Below are 8,067 nucleotides of genomic sequence, written 5' to 3' on the forward strand. Positions count from 1 at the left end.
GTTCATTCCAGAGGGTGGGAGCTCCCACAGAGAAGGCCCTCCCTCTTGGGGTCGCCAGCCGGCACTGTCTGGCTGACGGCACCCTGAGGAGACCCACTCTATGGGAGCGTACCGGTCGATGGGAGGTACTCTGCGGCAGGAGGCGGTCTCGAAGATATCCGGGTCCGATGCCATGGAGCGCTTTAAAGATGATAGTCAATAATAGTAATAATAGTAATAGTAATAATAATAGTAATAATAGTAATAATAATAGTAATAATAATAGTAATAAAGTTGGAAGGGACCTTGGAGGTCATCTAGTCCAACCCCCTGCTCAGGCAGGAAACCCTATACCATTTCAGACAAATGGCTGTCCAGTTTCTTCTTAAAACTTCCAGGATTGGAGCATTCACCGCTTCTGGAGGCAGGTTGTTCCACTGGTTATTAGATAGTCTTTGTCATATTCCTCTATGCAGCAGAGGAAACAAAACATTGAAGAGTCATTCTAAGGTCCTTGAAACAACTTCATCTTGCCAATATTATATAGTTTGTATAGAGACCATATTTCTGAGATTTAAATCCTGCTACTGCAGCTGTATGTATGATGTTTTATTCATTAGGACTTTACAATGCTTCATTTCAAAGCTTGAAATCAAATTTCCAAATTAAATTGATACATTGATTTGATACACTGAAATGGATCACTTCATTTTGTGAAGTGATTCTAATCGATTTGAAGATTCAGTGGTCTTTTTAAAGTTCACACACATACATTATCCAAATGAATCTTCAGATCCAATAATTCAATGATTCAATTTATTAATTCAGACCACACTGATTCATCTCAAACAGTCTCATCAAATTGCACATTTAATTGGAACTAAGCTAACTTACTCCTTCGTTTTATTCATTATCTTAGGAAATCTACTATTTCTCATCCCTCTGGACACGTCTGCAAAAATAGATATAGTAACTTGCCTCAGAGAGCAGTTGAAGTGCTGAATGAAGATTTACAATTCTCTGCCTATAAAAATGCTAATGCAACCAGCCAATGTCAGTAGGATCACTATCCTTTTATTTTATTACAAAGATGACACTTCCTGTTATTGGATTGCTGACATAGTCACTAATGCCATGGGCAATAGTAATGCATTCATTATTGGAAGAACATTGCTCACTCCATAAAGGATGCGTGTATACTAAATGTCCATGTAGAAAAATCTTCACCAAGAGTACTGAGAGTTAAGGGAGAAGGATATTTTGTTTTTTATTTCTGTGCTCACCTAAATTACTGTCAGGAAGTTGTGTCAATGGTATTAAGTATGTGTTGAGTCTTAGGTTCATTGAAAACCTGACCTTGTGTTTGGCAATGCAGACATTGCAAAATAACTATTGACATAGCTGTAAATGAAGGCAGGTGGTATTACTAAACATATCGCTTTGGTGTGGAATTTACTATTATGTTGCAATTCCGACAAATACACGGACACTTGGAGAAGGTGGGGATCCGCTGTCTGGCATTAAGTCTATTATGCAGCTGTATAGAAACTTGTCGATTTACAGGTCTGAACATGAGGAAAAATATGGCTTTTGCAAATTTGATTGAGAATAATTTTGCCCACCTTTTCCCATGTGTAGGTTAACATAAAAACCTTCTTGGATGTATATAATTAAAGTGCAAATTAACTTAGGCACTTCGACTATTTCTGTTTGACAATCCAGCCTTAAACTAATTTCTCACAGGAGTCTTTTCATTGTTCTTCTATTGTAGGGCTGAATAAGGTGATCTTGAACATTTTTGGCAGATGAAAACCATGGACCCTATGGGAAGTTGCCATTTTCCCAGCACCCTTATTGCATATTGCAAAAGAGGGATGGGCACTCACTAGAGCACTTTTTCAAATTTGAGTAAGTCTTCTGATGTATTTCCCCAGCTGCAGAAAATATATTAAGCAATCTGTTCTTTCTGTATAATATCACAGGCTGAATTATATCAAGTGGAATACTGCAAGATAGACAGCAACTTTTGCATTTAGTTGACTAATGTTATACTGCAAGTAGAATCATAGGGATAATTGAACTTTAGGAAATAAATAAAAGTCAAGAACCTGGCAATAGATGACGAAATTTTTAGACAGTTTAATTGGGAAATGTAGGGTAGTTGTTTCGAATAGGATGGTGTCAATACTTAATAGACTCAATCGTAACTTAACAATTGTGGAAAATAATGGTAATACCGTAAACACATAACACCAACCAACGTGTCATTCGGTCTACAACTCTTACCTAAACCGTAAAAATAGATGGATAGTTCAGTTTCCCAAGGACCTGGGATAGCATATATTGCTGTTTGGTGGTATTAAAGGTACCACTGCAGGATGTAACCTGTTCTGAATAAAGCTACCTTTTTCAGTTGAATGATGGTGATGTTGTCAATGCTGATGGTGTTCCAGATGTTTGAGGATTGTACCAAAGGTGCCTATTACTATTAGTATTATCTTTGCTTTCTTTCGCCCAAGTCGTTCTGTTTCTGTTTGCAGATCTTTGTGTTTGGTGACTCTCTCCAGTTTTTTCTCTTCTCTTCTGCTGTCTTCAGGTTCTGCCACAATCACCATCCAGACATTCTTATCTTTCTTATTGACAATTGTTAATTCTGGGGTGTTACATGTGTAAATTCCAAAATCTCAGAGCAGTATTATTATTATTATTTGGTTTGGATCAATAGATCAATGGTTTTTTTTGCCAACTATGCTACTCTGTTCTTGCAGCCACCCTTGATGCTCTTGGCTAATCAGGGTTCCCATGTGTTTATATGGGTCTGCAAATCTGGTTAGGGGATTATAACATTTCTCAATAGTACAAAAAAAACAATTAACACTTGACTCTAAGATAGGGATCTTCAAACTTGGCTGCTTTAAGACTTGTGGACTTCAATTCCCATGGCTGGCTGAGGAATTCTGGGAATTGAAGTCCACAAGTCTTAAAGCAGCCAAATTTGGAGACCCCTGGTCTAAGATGAGAAAGGGAAGTGAAACAGAAAGGGAATTCATGCCACAAGAGAAGGAGAGAGAGACAAAAATCACTCACTTGGTTTGCAAGCTCAGATTGGTTGAAAACTAATATTTTTGTCGAATATATTCTCAATGTTCCTGCCAGATTATGACTGTTGGATTTTAGAGGTATATTCCAGATTACATGTTCTACTCATGCAGAGCATTAGCTAGATTTGTTGGAACTCGAGAGCTACCCCATTTCAGATCCATAATACAGTTATGGCATTTTGTGTAGAATAGATGAAGAAATCAATAACAACAGATGAAATAACTTTTAGGGAACTTTATTTGCCTCTTCTTGTTGACATTGCCCCCCCCCCCAAAAATCTTTTAAGAAATGCCAGAATCCTTGGGATAACAGTCTCAAAATATTTGCCTTAGAGCAATTCTTTAGAATTTTTCTATTACTGATAAATTTGTTTCAGTATTATATTTGAATCAATTTCTAGGCAATCAAACAGAGCCATTTGTAATTGTGTATACCCAGACAGCAGAACAACTGTCCTTGGTTTTTTTTTTATGGTTTGCATCATTGCTTGGAAGGTTGCTGTGACAGCAAATCTCAGTTGAATTAAATATACATCTTTGCATAAGGATTTTTGCAGCTCCCACATATTGCACTTTTACAGTTCAGGAGAGATGACTGAGCAGATGGGAGGGCAGACCAGTGGATATTTGCAATTTTCTGCCAAACCAAAGACATTTTTACTCTCCCAAGGGATGTGTATGCACTGATTGAAAGGTTGCAGTTTGTTTATTTTTGTATGAAGGGAGGATGCTTTATTTTCACATCGCTGCATCCATGTAAGCTAAAAAATTAAATATAAGGTATCACTGAGAAGAATATGGTAGGCAAAGGGCAGTTATGCAGCACAGCATCAAGATAAAAAATCATTGGGCAGCAAATTTACCTTTTCAAGCAACTGCATAGTCCTTTTAAATAGCCAGAAACAAAAGTGGGATTTTTCTCCCTCCAGTTTAATGATCTGAATAAAGCACATCACAATGGAAAGTCTAACAACCACAGTGAAGGAAATATGATGGCCGTCAGAATAAAAGCATACTTTTTATATTAAGGCTTACCTGAGGGTAACTTATAATCAATGACTCACTGCATAAATGGTCTGTGGATTGTGCTTGTCATAGTTTAGCAGGTTGCAACTCAGAGCATCTTACACACTGGAAGTAAAATGTTATTCTCTAATATTATCCCCAGGACATAGGCAGAAGGATGCAATCAGCAAAGTAACACATAAAACTGATTCCAGGATAGGTGGTAGCACCTAGCCCAGATTGGTTAAATTTGAAGTACAGTTGCTTAGTAACCTCATTTGTACTTGGATGGAGACTATCAGGAAATTCCAAGGCTGTAAACTAGATTAGAAAGTGGGAAAAAGTCCAAGGAGAGAATAACAAATACTTCTAAACTGTTGGAAAGAAACTATAAACAAATATCCACAAAGTCACCCAAAATTATGCTTGATTGAAGGGAAACTTTACTTTTACCAGTACATAAAGAGAGAGATTCTTTCTTCAAGTCAATATTGACTTCTAGAGACTGCCTGGACTAGTCCCTGCAATTTTTTTGGCAAGATTGTTTTGCCCTTGCCTGCTTCCTAGGGCTGAGAGAAAGTGACTGGCCCAGGGTCACCCACCTGCCTTTGTGGCTAAGGTAAGACTAGAACACACGGTCTCCTGGTTTCTAGCCTAGGTTAAAAGAATGATTTTTGGTTAAAAGAATGACCCATCAAAGTAATTCTGCAATTTTAAAATGTAAATTTTAAATTTTAAAAACCTGAAAAGAGGCATTAACATAAGTACACCCCAAAAATCAAAACATTCAGATCACAACAGTGGTCTTGTGTGTTAGTATTAATGTTGTCTGATGAACCCAAAGCCCTGTTAGTTATAGACTGACAAAACAGAAGTGAGGAAGGAATAGAATTTGCTGTTCTTCCTTTTGTTTTCTCTCATTGCTCAAAATGAAAAAGAAGGATGTTTAAAGCAGCTCAAGGGGTAACCCAGTTCTTTGCACCCTTTCCTGCATGTAAGAGAGAGGTAGAGGTTTTCCAAATTCTTTGAACCCTTGCTGAACTCCCAAAATGTCTCCTGCTGTGGTCTTTCAAGTTTCAAAGTTTCTGATATGGATAAATAGATAAATGCCATACTTTGGTAATCACAGAATGTTTTTCTCCCTGGAAAACAGACAGGGGTTCTTTCTTTCTTTCTTTCTTTCTTTCTTTTGTTCTTTCTTTCTTTCTTTCTTTCTTTCTTTCTTCTTCTTCTTCTTCTTCTTCTCCTTCTCCTTCTCCTTCTCCTCCTCCTCCTCCTCCTCCTCCTCCTCCTCCTCCTTCTTCTTCTTTTTCTTCTTCTTCTTCTTCTTCTTCTTCTTCTTCTTCTTCTTCTTCTTCTTCTTCTTCTTCTTCTTCTTCTTCTTCTTCTTCTTCTTCTTCTTCTTCTTCTTCTTCTTCTTCTTCTTCTTCTTCTTCTTCTTTTTTTGGGGGGAGAGAAGTTTATTTTGTAAGATGTAAAAAAATTCACAATACTGTTGAAAATTACCTTGCCTTAAAGTCCCCCCTCCTTTTTTTCTATCTTTTTTTAATCCTAAAAAAACCCCATAGTTATTACTTATATGTCCACTTCCTCAGTGAATTATTATTTAGGCACAGAACACTGCATTTACATTGTTGTGTGTTCATTCTACCAGAAGACAAAATATTTCATGCTGCCATAAGCAAGGGAATTAAAGGGGGAGGGTTTTTTAAGACAGGAAAAACTAGATAAACAATGTAAGGAGATTTCCCATTCCCCCCCCCCACACACACACCTTCAAATCTTGAATCAGATCTGAGCCCATGCTCTATATTCCTTCTGCTTTTATTTGCTCTGCCCTCACTTTATGAACAAGGTGAATTTAAAATGGTGAATAATACAGCACGCTATTAAGTAAATCAGTTTTAGTTACACATATATTTACAGTATTTGCACGAAGAAACCCTGGATTCAGAGGGTTTCCAAAGGACATTCTATTCAAAATGGAGATTCAAGATTTTAAAGCATCAGGATTCAATTTCAACAGATTTGGGATTCAATGTCCAATCTGACCAAAGATTCGGTTGCCATGGGGAAAGCATCAAATGACTGTAGCCCCTTTATTCTTTTCTTAGAAGGGAAAGTGCATAGCAGCATTGATGGGCCTTCAGAGCCCATTAACTCTACAAAGCCTCAACAAAATAGCAATATTTTTTTCAATTTCCTATATACATGTCTTCAGGCAGGAGTAGCAGGGATGAGGCAAAGATGGCCCAACAGCACCTGACTGAATCACAGACAGCCTGTAGGCAAGATGTGCTTGAGCCAAAATGCAGAAAATATCCCACTCCGAATAATAATAATACTAAAAAATGTTCACAATGTGCTTAACAAGTAAACTCTTATAAAATCAAAGAACCCTGATCACTTAATTTTCTGGATGACACAGTTGTTAGTAAAACTAAAATTAGCCTCCTCTGGCTTCTCAGCTGGCTTCTGAGAAGCAAATTCAATGGGAGGAAAACAACGTGATTCACTTGACTGCAGTGATTTACTTAACAACTGTGGCAAAAAGGTTGTAAAATGAAGCACAACTCACTTAACAACTGCCTGGCTTAGCAACAAAAATTGGGGGTTCGATTGTGATCGTATATTCAGAACTACCTCTATTTCTGTATGCCTTTTAATAAACACTGTGACTTCAACATAATAAGACCCCCCAGGTCCGTGGACTGGCACCGGTCCGCGATATATCAGAAACTGGGCCACATAAACAAGCGAAGCCCCATCTGTGGCATGCAAGCAGCATGCAAAACCACGCCCCCTCTGGTCCGTGGCAAAACCTCTCTCCATGGAACCGGCCCCTTGTGCCCAAAAGGTTGGGGGGTAGCTGTATTAAGAGATCTATTTTATAGGTTCGGATTGATTATATTGATGACTCATGGGGACTTTATTAAAGCTGTGGGATACTTGTTCTCAACCTTCGCATTTAGGTAGTACAGTCGCATGCCAGCTTCCCAGGTCTGTTGTGCCAAAGAAGAAAGAATTGGGAGGGGCAAAGGATATTTTGTCTAAAGATTGATATGAAGACATATAATGGATTCACAGTAATGGGGAATCATTTCAAAGGTCTGTGACAATAGGACAGATAAAAAGTGTAATAACCACCAAGCAAAGGGGGCTGGGCTTAATGGCCAATAGGTGAATTTGAAATTTTGAGAGCCGTGTCTGCCTTTTAGGGGGACAGAGGGCTTGTCCATTCATCAAAAACCTCTCACAATGGCATGGCTTTTAATCTGAAGCAAAAAATCAGATAAAAGGTTGAACTGAGAAGGCATCGCTGCAGAGGCCCGAGGATGTGTGTGTTTAATATAAATTTTTATTGAAGAAATTTTTAACGAGATAAAGGCAATATGAATATTAGAAAAGAAACTAATAAGAAACAATAGTGAATAAGTAAGAAAAAAAAACAGAAAAGAAGACAAAGAAAAAGAAAAGATTATAAAAAAAACAGCTTCCACTCTTTTAGACAGCCGTTATAAATTCATTTATATTTTACTCCCTTTCTCTTCAAGGTTACATCATAATTTCCTTCTTTCCATAAGCTACCCTTTCTAATCTTCAAACCCAAGAATTCGTGTTTCTCTTTTTTCAGCAAAAAGTCTATAAGCAGTTTCCAATCACAGGTACCCTATTGCTGATCTTTCTTAAATCAAAACAGTTAAATTTGCCATCTCTTATATTTCCATCCTCTTCACCAACCATTCCTCCATTGTGGGTATTTCAAGATGCCTAAAGGTGCATGGATGGCCAGAACAATATACTGGGGCCCAGTTCTGTAGCTTAGTGTGAGGCCTCCAGATCAGGTAAATTGTGATCTCCCTCTGTACTGATAGACTTGAAGTACTTTGCAACACTTTATATGACATTTAAATGCTTGAATATATTTAAATGTATTAACATTGCAAATATTTGCACCATCTGAGCTCAGCTTGGTTCATAG

Source organism: Protobothrops mucrosquamatus, unplaced genomic scaffold (assembly GCF_001527695.2).
Source record: "Protobothrops mucrosquamatus isolate PMUCROS unplaced genomic scaffold, P.Mucros_1.0 scaffold1370, whole genome shotgun sequence".
NCBI classification, from domain to species: Eukaryota; Metazoa; Chordata; class Lepidosauria; order Squamata; family Viperidae; genus Protobothrops; species Protobothrops mucrosquamatus.